Raw genomic sequence first — 16,940 nt, 5'->3', positions numbered from 1 at the left:
CATGGTTGTTCGAGCTGTGGCTAAGAAAAAAGATGAAGGAATTGATTTTGATGGAGTGACATGGCGAGTTGTTGTGGTTATGTGGAGAGGGACATCAAGTGAGATAGAGAGAGAGAGAAAGAGTGGGTAGAGGTAGTGTTAGACGGTCAGACTTTGAAGAAGTCTGATGTGTGAGGTGAACGAAATAACTTCCGTATATTACTGAGTGAGTCGTTTTATAGAAAAATATTCTTTGTTCTTTTATTGGAGCTTTGTCGACTAACTGACAGATCAAAGGAAAGAAGAAGACATAATGATACTTCCAAATGAAGCGAATATATAAATATCACAATGCAACAACAACAATAACAATACTGAAAACAGAAGACTACAGGAACAATCACAATTCTTTAAAATAAAACGGATTTGGGGAAACCATTCTATAAAGCTTATTTTACTTATACACATTATTTGTTCTTTTTTAGCAACAGATGTGCGTCGCCCCGTATTAGATTTCGTAAAATAAGTGCACGTACATAATCTTGCCTTTGAAAACATAGACGGCGGCAAACTTAAGTGTAAAGATTCAAAGTACAGACAGACGTACAGTTAAAATGTAAGAGTAAATAGATTGATCAGTAGATCGATAAATAAATAACAAATGTATAAATAAATAAATCATTAATAAATCTAAATCATAAATAATATTAAACGTCAATAAATAATGTAAGAAATAATAAGTAATAAATAGGTGCAATTGTAGATGTGTGGTAAGAGGTTTGTTTCGTAACCATACGGTTCTGGGTTCAGTCCCGCTGCATGGTACCACGGGCAAGTGTCTTCTACAACAGTCCCCGGCCGATCAAAACCTTGTGAGTGGATTAGGTAGAAAATTGAAAGAAGACCGTCTAATATCCGTGTGGATGTGTGGTAAGAGATTTGTTTCCTAACCATACGGTTCTGGGTTCAGTCCCGCTGCATGGTACCATGGGCAAGTGTCTTCTACAACAGTCCCCGGCCGATCAAAACCTTGTGAGTGATTAGGTAGAAAATTGAAATAATTCCGTCATATATTTGTGTGTATGCGTGTGTGTGTGTACGTATGCGTTCGAGCGTGTGTGTTTGTCTGTGTTTATCCATCACCACCGCTTGGAAAAAGGTGTTGGTGTGTTTTCGTCTCCGTAACCTAGCGGTTTGGCAAAAGAGTCCGATAGAATAAGTACCAGGCTTTAAAAACAATAAGTTCTGGGGTCGATACATTTGACTAAAACCTCCTCAAAACGGTGCCCCAGCATGCCCACACTCTAATGACTCAAAGAAGTAAAAGATAAAAGGAAATATATAAACGAAACATTCAAATAAAAAAAAATACGATTAATGCAAGACAAAGAAAGATGAAATAACACAGAAATCCTAACGGAAGCAAGCGAGATGTTTTGGTATAAAATAATCGTTGACGTCGGTGGCGGCGGCGGCATCAGTCGTGTCTGAATCTGGTTCATCCGTTGCCTCCTTCACGATTAAACCTTACACGGCTCAGAAGGTCAAGTTGGAAATGGAACAGTTTCAGTTTTGATCATATGACAGAACGGGTGGTGGTCTGGGCTGGAGTAGCGGTTCGTTGCCTTCTTTTTGCTTCAATTTCAGTCTCCACCTCCAAACGAGAACAGCCGAAATTAATTGCTCTTCACCGGGATGAACGGTCGGCGGTTTCTGTTTCCTGGGCATTGAGGATGATTCCGGCATGAAGGAGGAAAGGTTTCAGTTGGTGCTTGAAACTGCGTTTTTTGGACGAGGTTCCTCGATATAGTTTGCAGTTGACGAGCTCGATTTAGAGAATGGTCAGCGGTAGTTTTGAAAGGGCCATTCTGATGACATGTCCTGACCACCTGGGGTGGTGCTTGACGGTGGCAGCTTCAAAGTTCGGCTCTTCTAAGCGATTGAGGACTTCGTTGCCATTTGATATTGAGGACGTACCGAAGCTTAGCTTCTTGGAAACGCGCAAGCCTTTTCAGGTCTTTTCGATACAGAGTCTATGTCTCGCAAATGAAGAGCAAGGTGAAGATGACAACGTCGCGGAACACCATGAGTTTTGTTCGGAGGGAGAGCTCGTCGTCCTTTAATACGTGCCTGCTGAGTCTTCGAGAGCCCAATGAGCGGATTCGATGCAGTGGTCTCTGTCTCTTTCGTTGAAAGTCATATATGAAATAGGAAACGTAACAACAGCAGCGATGTCTAAATTCAAATACACAACACAATCCAATAACAAAGACGCCAGAAATGAAGAGGAAAACAAGAAACATACCCCCATCGATTCACAAAAAAGCAGGGACAACAAACCTCTGAAAGAGAGTTTGTGTTTTGCAGTCAGCTAAACTTCTTTCATATTGCATCCTATTCTCTTAAATACGGAAGAGACATATTGTATAATGTGATCCTCTGTACACGGGGTCTTCACACTGAAATTTCGACTGGTTTGATCTTAGGTCTTCTAGATCAAGTCTGACCTGTGGAAAAAACGTGAAAGTAATGACTTAGACAACAAACTTATAAGAGATTCGACTAGATAGTCGTTGGACCTGCTGAAGAAAGGAACCCAAGATCCTTCAGCTTGAACAATGTCTTCTTAGAAAAAACGACATACATTGTGGATAATGTAATCCTAGTTATATTATAGACGGGCTGGCAGAAACGTTCGCCCGCCGGGCGAAATTAAGGCGACGAGCTAGCAGAAACGTTAGCGCGCCGAGCTAAATGCTTAGCAGAATTTCGTCTGCCGCTACGTTCTGAGTTCAAATTCCGGTCAACTTTGCCTTTCATGCTTTCGGGGTCGATTAAATGAGTACCAGTTACGCACTGGGGTCGATATGATCGACTTAATCCGTTTGTCTGTCCTTGTTTCTCCCCTCTGTGTGTAGTCCCTTGTAGGTAGTAAAGAAATAGGTATTTCGTCTGCCGTTATGTTCTGAGTTCAAATTCCGCCGAGGTTGACTTTGCCTTTCATCATTTCGGGGTCGATAAATAAAGTACGAGTTACGCATTGGGGTCGATATAATCGACTTAATCCCTTTTTCTGTCCTTGTTTGTCCCCTCAATGTTTAACCCTTTGTGGGCAATAAAGAAATAAATATCATAGAAAAGTCACCATTCGTCATGACTAGACACCTTTATAAAAGAAATGATCAGTCATGCCTTCATTTGGGCCAGATAACAATGGCAAAATCAAGAGCAGTAGAAACAGCAGTGAGAAGAGCAAAAGAGACAGTAACAATAGTTGTAATAACAACAAGAACCGTAGCAGAAGCAGCAGCTGCGACAATGAGAACAACAATCTCGAAACGACAACAAACAAAAATTACAAAAACGTCAACAAGACCAATATCTGTCAATATCTGTAGATGACATATTCAACAATGATAAAACACCAACATTATTGATTAAACATTAACAAAGTAATTTTAACGTTTCATCCTCGTCTTATTCGGAAACATCCTTTCCTTTTTAAAAAGCTTCTCTTAATCATTTTCGTTGTGTGCAATTTCCACGGGTCCAAATATTATTATTATTATTATTATTATTATTATTATTATTATTATAATAATAATAATAATAATAATAATAATAATATTATTATTAATAATAATAATAATATAATAATATTATTATTAATAATAATAATAATAATTAATTATTATTATTATTATTATTATTATTATAATTATTATTATAATAATTATAATAATTATTATTATAATTATTATTATAATAATTATAATAATTATTATAATTATTATTATAATAATTATAATAATATTATTATAATAATAATAATAATAATTATTATTATTATTATTATTAATAATAATAATAATATATAATAATAATATTATTATTAATAATAATAATAATATAATATATTATTATTATTAATAATAATAATAATAATAATAATAATAATAATAATAATAATAATAAAAACTTATCAATAGCCTGGATAGACTATAAAAAGGCTTTTGATAGCCTACCACATAGCTGGATTAGGAAATGCCTTGAAATGTATAAGATAGCACCAACTCTGCGAAACTTCTTGACTGTAAGTATGAGATCATGGAGAACCACACTAACTCTGAACAGTGACAGTGAATCCCTAAATGCTGGTGATGTAAAAATTTCGTGTGGCATTTTCCAGGGTGACTCACTGTCACCACTCCTCTTTTGTTTATCCTTAATACCTCTCTCAAAGCTGCTCAATGACGCGCAGTACGGGTATAAAATGTTTGATAAAAATATAAATCATCTCGTTTACATGGATGATTTAAAGCTTTTTGCAAAAATGATCAACAACTCAAGGGCTTACTAGCGATAGTCAAACAATTCAGTGACGACATCAGAATGCAATTCGGCCTCGATAAATGTGCAAAGGCTACCTTTATCAAAGGAAAAATGACAGAAACATCTAACGTTAACCTTGACCAACAGAATGTCATAAAAGAACTAGACCCAGCGGAGAGCTACAAGTACCTAGGGGTAATTGAAGGGAACGGAATAAGGCATTCAGAGATGAAGGAAAGGATCAGGAGAGAATGCTATCGAAGAGTGAGAGCAATACTCAAGACAGAGCTGAATGCCAGAAACAGGATCGAAGCGATCAATGCATTAGCTATACCAGTCGTGACTTACAGTTTCAATATTGTTAACTGGTCAATTACTGAAATATGTCAGCTCGATAGAAAAATAAGGAAACTGTTGACAATGCATATAATGCACCACCCTAAGGCAGATACAGAACGACTCTATCTGCCAAGAAAAGAGGGAGGCCGTGGTCTTTTGCAACTGGCAATAACAATGAAGATTGCTACAATTGGCCTAGACACCTACCTGAAAAACTCTGAGGACTGGATGTTAAAACTTGTCTCAAAACATGAAAACAAGAAAGCATCATACTCAGTCACAAAACAGGCAAAGGAATATCTAAGTGAATTCCGAATACAACCAATTTCGGAATTAGAGATAGATATACAAGAAACAAGCACAGAAAAAGCTAGGCGCATGAAAACCCGTGCCAAAACCGCGGCCTTAGATATTCTGAATAATAAATGGCAAGAAAAACCTCTCTATGGCAAATACCCAAAGAGAGCGAATAATGCAGATATCGACAAAGCCCTGACCCATCAATGGCTAATGGCCTCTGGCTTAAAATCTGAAACAGAGGGGTTTATCATAGCAGCTCAAGATCAATGCCTACCAACAAGAAACTACCAGGCCAACATATTAAAGATCAGAAGCAGTCCAACGTGTCGTGTATGCAAGCAACAAAATGAAACCATTGACCATGTGGTCTCCAAGTGCAGTCTTCTAGCGCCTACAGAGTATCTCAACAGGCACGATAGAGCTGCACAATATATTCACTGGGTAATCTGTAAAAACCTGGATTTGCCCCATGAAAAAAACTGGTGGGAACACAAACCACCCCCAGTGCTTGAAAATGACCACATCTCACTCCTCTGGAACTTCACCATTCAAACTGACAGGAAGATAGATGCAAATAGGCCAGACATCATATTGAAAGACTTCAAACAAAGAACATGCCTCCTCATTGATATGACTGTCCCAATCGATATAAACGTATCTGTCAAGACCTACCAAAAACTGAGCAAATATAAAGATCTTGAAATAGAAATCAGCAAAATGTGGAAGCTGAAGACTAAAACAATACCTGTTGTCATAGGTGCCCTGGGAATGATAGCAAAAGGGGCTGATAGCTACCTAACTCAGATACCAGGAAACCTAAAAATGGCAGAAGTTCAAGAGATAGTGCTCATGGGAACTGCTCATATCCTACGCAAAATACTCTCTATGTAATCTCAAGGTTTAAAACAAACATAATTTTCGGTTTAAAAAAAAAAAAAAAAACCTTTTTTCTTTAGACATTCATTAGTACAACATCCCCACCCCCCAAATATATGGCACACTAGGCATAACAACAACATGAACTTCCAACCCTGTTGTCTCTTGAGGTCTCTGGGTGAGACTTGGAGTCAACTTGTACAAATATAAAGCAAAAGTCAAACATAGAATAATAATAATAATAATAATAATAATAATAATAATAATAATAATAATAATAAATAATAATAATAACAAAAAGGGTGCCGCCGAGGCTCTTACGGATGCAAAGATCAACTGCTAATCAATCGTATGATCCTTGAGAACTGTCACAAGCGCAGAAATCTCATCACCGCATGGATTGACTATAAAAAGGCCTTCGACAGTATACCGCATCCATGGATCTTGAGATCGCTGGACATCTTTAAAATTTCCCCTGTGATTTCAAACTTCCTGAAGCACAATATGTCGTTGTGGAATACGAATCTCCAATTATACCACTCTAATGGAGTGCTTGCCTCAGAAAATATAAACATCAACTGTGGAATTTTTCAAGGTGACTCACTTTCACCTTTAATATTCTGCATAGCCCTAATACCCCTTACAAGTGAATTAAACAGAACAGGGTATGGGTATAAAATTGCCAATAAAAAAATAAGCCATCTATTTTATATGGATGACTTAAAACTTTATGGTAAAGACAATAATGAACTTGAAGGCCTATTGCGCATCGTGAAAGCATTCAGCGATGACATCGGGATGGAGTTTGGACTTGAGAAGTGTGCCAAGGCCACTTTCCAGAAAGGGAAAGTGAAGACCACAAATTCAGTCGTGATAGATGTTGACACAGTCATAAGAGAGCTTGAGAAAGAACAGACATACAAATATTTAGGGATAAATGAAGGCTCTGGTATTCAGCATGCAAGCATGAAAGAGAAAATCAGGAAGGAATGTTATAGGAGAGTTCGTGCAGTCCTGAAATCTGAACTAAATGCACGTAACAAGGTGTTAGCTATAAATTCCTTAGCAGTTCCAGTTGTTACTTATAGCTACAATGTGTTGAACTGGAATATGAGTGAAGTAAAGAATATAGATAGAAAAATACGCAAGCTGCTGAGTTGTAACAGGATGCACCACCAAAAGGCAGACGTAGATCGCCTTTACCTTCCCAGAGCCCAAGGAGGTCGAGGCCTGATCCAATTTGAACTAGCTTACAAAACAACCACAATTGGACTGGCCAAATATCTCGAAATATCGAATGACTGGATGCTAAAGCTCGTGGAAAATCACGAGAGACGAAAGAAGCTTCATTCTATCATCAAGGAAAGCAAAAAATTTGCTATTGATCTCGTGCAGGATACCCAAACTGAACAACCCGAGGGAGGTACGGCAACTATTGTTGCAAAGAAGGTGAAAATGATGGCAATGAAAAAAGCGCACGAGCAATTGGCTGATAGGTGGGAGTAGAAACCTCTGCACGGCAAATATGTGACCCGCAGCAAACAAGCTGATGTTGACCAGAAGCAAACCCATCAGTGGCTGCGGAGCTCAGGGCTAAAAGCAGAAAGCGAAGGTTTCATCCTGGCTGCTCAAGATCAAAGCCTATTAACCCGGAACTACCAGGCCAATGTGATGAAAAATGGAGCAGACCCAAAATGCCGATTCTGCAACGACATGATTGAAACAGTGGACCACCTAATCTCTGGATGTAAAGTCTTAGCACCAGTGGAGTATAAATTAAGACATGACAGAGTTGGCCAATATCTCCACTGGCTAATAAGTCGGCATTACAATATCAAAACTGCCGACAAGTGGTATAATCACCACCTTGAGGCTGTAACTGAAAGAGAAAATGTAACCATTCTGTGGGACTTTCCAGTACATACAGACCGAACCATCAAGGCCAATAAACCAGATATTGTTGTGAAAGACCAAAACAATAAAGTTTGCTTATTGATCGACATGAGCATCCCCTGTGATCATAATATCTCTGCGAAAGAGTTTGACAAGCTCAGAAAATATAAAGACCTACTCATTGAAATTGAGAAAATGTGGCATCTCAAGGCGGTTACAATACCAGTGATCGTAGGAGCACTAGGAATGATCAAGAAGGGAACCGAAAATTATATGAGAATGATCCCTGGCTTACCATCCCTGCAAGAAGTGCAAAAGATTGTCTTAACTGGTACATCACACGTATTGAGAAGAGCATTGTCGATGTGAGAACTGTTGCTGCTCATGTATTTTAATTTAACTTTAAAAAAAAAAAAAAATGAACGAACTACTGAGTTTGGTTTAATGGCCTACCAATATACACTATGAGTTTCTTTGCCCTAGGAGTCGGGAAGACACTCGGCAAGAAATGGAAGAAAATTTGAAAGAAGAAAAAAAAAAGTAATAATAATAATAATAATAATAATAATAATAATAATGATAATTAAGTGAGAGAGCAGCGCATGCCATCAAAGTGACACTGGGGTAAAATATACGAAGCCCAACATACCCATCATGAATACTCCTCTGATAAGGGCACACCTGGCACATGCATCACAACCATGTGTGCGACTCATGGGGATCTTTATATTAAGATAAACAGCACATGACCTCGCAGGTGGGGCCCAGTTAAAATTTTCTTCAGGTTGAGTAGCCCGTCCGGCTCAAAAGGTTCCTAAGTGTTTAAGTATGATGAACAAAACACCTATGGTTCCAGAGGTGAATTATACAAACCCCCAAAGAATTCCTCTCAACACATGACTATTATGCTCCCCCACTAATTCTACTCGTGTCAGAGATGCACTTATCGTCAGCTACTAAGGGACATACTCAACTGGTTATGGTCAAACAACTGACACGCACAAGCAATCTGTGGTATGGAGAAGAATATTCGTATCTTTATACCAAAGCAAAACGATGTACATTATAACACTTCCAAACAGTTAAGATCAAAAGCCATGCGAGCCACTACCTGGTACTGCATCAAGGCATATTATTATTATTATTATTATTATTATTATTATTATTATTATTATTATTAATATTATTATTATTATTATTATCATTATTATCATTATCATTATTATTATCATTATCATTATCATTATTATTATTATTATTATTATTATTATTATTATTATTACGTGGAGAAAACTCACACCGTATTTTGCTGGGTTTGATGGAAAATATCAGCAGTCTACAGGTGACACTTGTTTACTGGTCTTGCTTTGAGAACCCCGCGAAGAATTCTTGCAGTTCCAAGCAGTGCTAAATTTGTAGGTGTCTATTATTATTATTATTATTATTATTATTATTATTATTATTATTAATATTATTACTATTATCATCATCACCATCATCATCATCATCATCATCATTATTATTATTATTATTATTATTAATATTATTATTATCATCATCATCATTATTATTATTATTATTATTATTATTATCATTATTATTATTTATGGGTTTTTCTTCTTCTTTCAAATTTGCTTCCATTTCTTGCCGTGTGTCTTCCCGACTCCTAGGGCAAAGAAACTCATAGTATACATTGGTAGGCCATTAAACTAAACTCACTAGTTCGTTCGTTCAGTTTTTTTTTATAGAAATAAAGTTAAATTAAAATACATGAGCAGCAACAGTTCTCACATCGACAATGCTCTTCTCAATACGTGTGATGTACCAATTAAGACAATCTTTTGCACTTCTTGCAGGGATGGTAAGCCCGGGATCATTCTCATATAATTTTCGGTTCCCTTCTTGATCATTCCTAGTGCACCTACGATCACTGGTATTGTAATCGTCTTGAGATGCCACATTTTCTCAATTTCAATGAGCAGGTCTTTATATTTTCTGAGCTTGTCAAACTCTTTCGCCGAGATATTATGATCTAAGGGGATACTCATGCCGATCAATAAGCAAACTTTATTGTTTTGGTCTTTCACAACAATATCTGGTTTATTGGCCTTGATGGTTCGGTCTGTATGTACTGGAAAGTCCCACAGAATGGTTACATTTTCTCCTTCAGTTACAGCCTCAAGGTGGTGATTATACCACTTGTCGGCAGTTTTGATATTGTAATGCCGACTTATTAGCCAGTGGAGATATTGGCCAACTCTGACATGTCTTAATTTATACTCCACTGGTGCTAAGACTTTACATCCAGAGATTAGGTGGTCCACTGTTTCAATCATGTCGTTGCAGAATCGGCATTTTGGGTCTGCTCCCTTTTTCATCACATTGGCCTGGTAGTTCCCGGTTAATAGCCTTTGATCTTGAGCAGCCAGGATGAAACCTTCGCTCTCTGCTTTTAGCGCTGAGCTCCGTAGCCACTGATGGGTTTGCTTCTGGTCAACATCAGCTTGTTTGCTACGGGCTCACATATTTGCCGTGCAGAGGTTTCTCCTCCCACCTATCAGCCAATTGCTCGTGCGCTTTTTTCGTTGCTATTATTTTCACCGTCTTTGCAACAATAGTTGCCGTACTTCCCTCGGGTTGTTCAGTTTGGGTATCCTGCACGAGATCAATAGCAAATTTTTTGCTTTCCTTTATGATAGAATGAAGCTTCTTTCGTCTCTTGTGATTTTCCACGAGCTTTAGCATCCAGTCATTCGTTATTTCAAGATATTTGGCCAGTCCAATTGTGGTTGTTTTGTTAGCTAGTTCAGATTGGATCAGGCCTCGACCTCCTTGGGCTCTGGGGAGGTAAAGGCGATCTACGTCTGCCTTTGGGTGGTGCATCCTATTACAACACAGCAGCTTGCGTATTTTCCTATCTATATTCTTTACTTCACTCATATTCCAGTTCAACACATTGTAGCTATAAGTAACAACTGGAACTGCTAAGGAATTTATAGCTAACACCTTGTTACGTGCATTTAGTTCAGATTTCAGGACTGCACGAACTCTCCTATAACATTCCTTCCTGATCTTCTCTTTCATGCTTGCATGCTGAATACCAGAGCCTTCATTTACCCCTAAATATATGTATGTTTGTTCTTGCTCAAGCTCTCTTATGACTGTGTCAACATCTATCACGACTGAATTTGTGGTCTTCACTTTCCCTTTCTGGAAAGTGGCCTTGGCACACTTCTCAAGCCCAAACACCATCCCGATGTCATCGCTGAATGCTTTCACAGTGCGCAATAGGCCTTCAAGTTCATTATCGTCTTTATCATAGAGTTTTAAGTCATCCATATAAAATAGATGGCTTATTTTTTTATTGACAATTTTATACCCATGCCCTGTTCTGTTTAATTCACTTGTAAGGGGTATTAGGGCTATGCAGAATGTTATTATTATTATTATCATCATCATCATCATCATCATCATCATCATCATCATCATCATCATCATCATCATCATCATTATTATTATTATTATTATTATTATTATTGTTATTATTATGTGGTGAAAACTCACACCGTATTTTGCTGGGTTTGATGGAAAATGTCGGCTGTCTACAGGCAGCAGACTAAGGTGACACTTGTTTACTGGTCTTGCTTCAAGAACCACCCCGCGAATTCTTGCAGTTCCAAGCAGTGCTATATTTGTAGGTGGTTATTATTATTATTATTATTATTATTATTATTATTATTATCATTATCATTATCATTATTATTATTATTATTATTATTATTATTATTAAGGGAATCGCATTGGCGGATTCGTTGAAGAATCGGAAGGCATATCTTCCGATTAGGGTCTTCCGATTGTAATTATTCCGAGTCGTTACGCTCTAAGTTTAAATCCCGCCGCTCAGGTGAATATTGCCTTTCAGCCTTTCAACATTTCGGTCTCGATAGAAATAAAGCACCAATCAAGAACGAGGTTGATGTATTCAACTTGTTCCCACCCATAAAATTGCTCACCTGGGGAAAAATTTGGATACTATTATTCAAAAGTGACGAGATAACGGAATCGTTACCTCCTAAATTCCTGTTCTGAAGAAGTCGTCTTTATCGCTCATCCTTCAGAGACATTAAATAAGAATGAGCACCTCATTCGATGTAATTGAATAACATCCTACCTCCAAATTTCAGGCCTTATTATAATCATTCTTATTATTATTATTATTATTATTATTATCATTATTATTATTTGTAGTAGTAGTAGTAGTAGTAGTAGTAGTAGTAGTAGTAGTAGTTGTTGTTGTTGTTGTTGTTGTTGTTGTTGTAAGAGGGGAAGAAGAAGAAAAAGAAGAAGAAGATGAAGAAGAAGAGAAAGAAAAAGGGGAAGAAGAAGAAGAAGAAGAAGAACAGGAAGAAGAAGAAGAAGAAGAAGAAGAAGAAGAAAAGGAGAAGAAGAAGAAGAAGAAGAAGAAGAAGAAGAAGAAGAAGAAGAAGAAGAAGAACTGCAACAATAAAGACAGATAGCTTAATTGATTGCGGGATAGATAGATAGATAGATAGATAGATAGATAGATAGATAGATAGATAGATAGATAGATAGATAGATAGATAGATAGATAGATAGATAGAAAATATTTATACAAGAGTACGTTTATAGTGTAAGTTTATATCGATGCAACTTTAGTAACGTAAAGTTACTCATACATACACGCATACACACAATGCAATTTATTATTATAAGAGATACCGTGTCAGAATTTGAATCAATCTTACTCTAAAAGTATTTTCTGTGTTATAATATTAATTAGTATGTTGTGTTGACTATTTGTTACCTATTCATCATTAACGCAACTTAGATTTATACGGTTTCATATGGAACTTGATCGCAAAATCGAGTACGGCTTCCAGAACCTTGTTTACACTTGATAATGAAAAATGTTCTTACTTGGCATCACAATAGAATTAAATGATTGAGTGAGGTTTATAAAATCAGTTTATAAAATAATCGACGTTTCATTTCCTCTTGATCTTGTGTTCAATTCGTCTTTAAGAGACGTATACTATGGTTTACTCAATCAAGTGCTTGATTCAAATATCATCGTCCCATAAATAATGCGGTTTTACTATACTTCTTTTACTTTTCAAAATTAAGATAAATTTTTTTTTCTAATCTAAAATATATTGTCCTTCATTTTCTGCAATGCTCTTCTATCTCTCAGGTAACCTTGCAAGGCTCCGCTTCCAAAATTCATTTGTCTGTGACGAAAAAATACTCTTCCAGTACTGTACTGACCTCGTCTATATAATTCATATTTTTTAGTTCAAATGATTTTGAAAACTGCGGAATAGATGATAATCAGAGGGGCAATGTCCGGCGGATATGGTGGGTGGGGCATCCTTTCCCATTCAAACTGCTCCAGCCTTCGGAATGTCATCTTCGCTGTTGTGGCCGAGCATTATCGTGATGGAAAATACCTTTCGTTTTGAAACCAAAGATGGTCGGTTTTCTTCTAGCGCAGGTGCCGATGAATGGTTGAATAACCAAATCCATGCTTCTCTGCTAGTTCTGAATCAGTTACGATGGGATTTTGTTCTGCCAGGGTTTGCAGGACGTCCTCGTCCAGCTCTACGTATCTTCCAAGATGAGGCTCGTCTTTTAGGCTGTAATTTTCGGTTCAGAATCTCTGGAACCACCGTTGACATTCGCATATACTTCATTAATATTCCTCACACGTTCCGTTGCGATATTGCCTTAATTGAACTCCTAAAGCAAAATATGCCGAATATGCTCCTTTGTGACTTTCATTATAGCTTTGAAAAAATAACTATTAAAATCGAACTACACCCTTCAAAATTTGCACAAAGAATAAGCACAATTGCTAACTGCTGTTATAGCAAGTTGATGCAGGTAGTTTATCCCGTCCCCCTCCGTCTTTTAGTTCACGCAATTAAAATCACCGCATTATTTATGGGATGCCCCAATAAATCAATGATTCGAAAAAAAGGCTGTAGCACATGAACGTTTTTAACCGTGATAGTCATATGACATTAGGGATAGCTTCAAGAAGAATTTTCTATTTTACAGCCAAGTGAGAGAGGGAAAGGACAGCTCCTGTACTTGACAAACTGGTATGGTGGAAAGTCTTTAATACCTTCAGAGATTACTAATAAGAAATTTTGTAATCTTGCAGCAATATGGGCCCCCATGAATGAACTCAAGACCCTGGTCGTGATCATAAGGAAATGCGTCTATATCTCAATTCAGCTGTTCTTAGCAGCACAGTTGAAAGCAGCACTAACTCAGTTTGCATTTCACCACATTAATTCCTCTTCGATACACTGCATGAGGATGCTTTGTTGAAAATCCAAATCTATGACTAAGATTTAAAGAGAGTAATCTAGCCTTACAGAATGGGCCAATGATTGATCTTTTGAACAGTCATCTTTCAGTATAAATATCAAGAAATCTGTCTTACATAACTGTAAGCCTTCTTAAAAACATATTAGCTTTAAGGACACATTGGATAACGTTGTCTTAGAAACCATTGTGCTTGAAAGCTTGGCGGGCTAGTAACGTCTTGAGTATATTTCGTCACGGGTCTGCCCAGTTGGGCATCAATATTCGGAATAGTGTCAACAACAACAGCAAGAACAATAGAAACATCAATATGTAGAACCTAAACAAAAGCAACAGCAATGGCAGAAGTAATAGATACAATACTACGTCATATCTCAATAAACCGTCATCCACGACATATGCCAAAGATGTAGTCGCTATGAAGTCACGCGAACTTCTAAATATAGAAATCTAGATATATTTCGAATCACGCCCTACCATTTTAAAAAAGGCAGGATACTTTTGATAATATAATACTATAAGCACACAATATCTGAATAAAAGATGGAAAACTCGGAGCTGAGTAACCTCTGATTGATATCAGTTCAATTAAACCAGATTTAGATAATCGGAAAACCACTGGACAAACAAAAAGGCACACGAAGCATCGTTTGCGTTAGAAATTATTTAGTCAAGTAAAAAAAAAACAGAAGTGCTCATGACCTTTACAGGGCTTCCGAAGCTGAATGGAAGTAGAAAAGGATCCTGAAGCTGGAGGTTGGGTCCGAATGCTTGCAATAGTGTAGACTTCACTAAAAGCGCCAAAGGTGTAACGTGTCACCGGGAAACGGATCAAGGCTACCATTCAAAAACTGTAGCTTGCTCTACAAAAACTAATACTATATGACCATGAAGAAGTTAGACACGTCTTTTGCTTTTATTAGTAAATGCATAACTTAGCCAAGTCTAATGAATCACAGTATTGCTTTATCTTATATTATTAATATAGCTAATGATAATGTAATAATGTATACACATGTCATTATCCTTTCTTCAATTACATCTATTATGTATACGAAAGAGCGTGATATTTTCTAGCCAGTCATACACCGTAAAGTTCCATACGTAGGATGTTCAACATGAACTTACGTACATTGATAATTGAGAAATAATATGAGGCAAAAATATACCAAGAAATGGTATTTCAGACAGGTAGAAATTTCACAAAGTATTTGGCGTGAGATTAATGGATGAACGATAAAGCTCAGCACAGATTGCACATGGATAAGAGGTGGATGAAATTATTAGTCTTGAGAGATGTAGTATGTAGGTTGCTACTTGAAACAGCTGTAGAGAGAGACAGATTGGTGGAAAAGGTTAAAAAAATCAGAATCCTGTATATTGCAAATAATACTCGTTGTCGACGATTATTAATAAGTGAAAATCAATAGATAAGCTCTAATATATTCAGGAATGATTAGAAGTAAAGAACACGGCAACATTATATCAATAATTACGGTGAGTAGGGAGACAGCTCTAGTCACATTTCGGTGGTATGGCACCTCTCCATCGAAATATAGACAGTAGCCGAACGAATGATGTATGTGTTAGTACATGGGTCGTTATCCATCAGTTAGTGAAACATTTATTACAGGTATGGCCCTGGAGTAGTATTGTTATTTTTGTTTAATAGTAAGTCAACTCTGATTAAAAAGACCTGACCACTTTATTTTATTGTCAAACAATATATCCTGAACAGTTACTCAAGGTTTTTTTTATTGAATGTACAGTATGTTTCAACGAGAATGTGTTTTAACGAATTGGCCATTACTTTGTTCCAAGTCGAACAACAATGTAATGGCCCACTCGTTGTGTGCGGTCTACGATGTTCTGTATGACATCACCGTCTGAGTTTTCACTTAATCAGTATAACCTCCTTGGTATTCTACGTAGTAAAGAGGATAGAAAAAAAAAAGATAGGTTCCACCGCTTAGCAAGCGTAAAATGTATCGATTTAAATATCTGCTGCGGATATAAAACACTCAAAATACAAATAAAATGCTAAAAACAACTAAAACAAATAAAGAACTCAGGCAAAGAAAAGTATATACACTTGGAAACATATGTATAAACATTGATATTTATATATTCATATATATATTCAACAGACACACACATATACATACATACAAATATATGTATATATATATATATATATATATATATATATATACACGTATTCAACGAAAATAGGTATGTTTATGTACAAGAACAAATGTATATAAATGAAAGAGAAACACATAGGCAAACATAAAGAAGGGGAATAAAATAGCTGAGTGTAGTTTTTCTATATGCGGTACAAGGGGAAATAATACGGCGGTAGGGGAACCACGTAACACATGAGCGTTACATTTCAAATTTCTGCACTTCGCTGAACAGAGCACCATTACAGCACAAATACGTAATAGAGCAGAAACGGAATACTATTTATCAGCGAGTGGTATGTACGTATACACACATACACATACATACATACATACATACATACATACATACATACATACATACATACATACATACATACATTATATATATTATATACATATATATGATATATATGTGTATGTCTGTGTATGTATGCATGTTTGCATGTATGAATGTATGTACCTGTATATATATATATATATATATATATATATATATATAGACAGATAGATAGATAGATAGATAGATAGATAGATAGATAGATAGATAGATAGACAGACAGACAGATGATGGATGGATGGATAGATAGATAGATACATACATACATAACGCATCACATATAATATATTTGTGTATATATATATATATATATATGTGTGTGTGTGTGTGTGTGTGTGTGGTGTGTG

This window comes from Octopus sinensis, linkage group LG3, assembly GCF_006345805.1.
Source record: "Octopus sinensis linkage group LG3, ASM634580v1, whole genome shotgun sequence".
NCBI classification, from domain to species: Eukaryota; Metazoa; Mollusca; class Cephalopoda; order Octopoda; family Octopodidae; genus Octopus; species Octopus sinensis.
Note: the sequence above shows the minus strand (reverse complement) of the source record.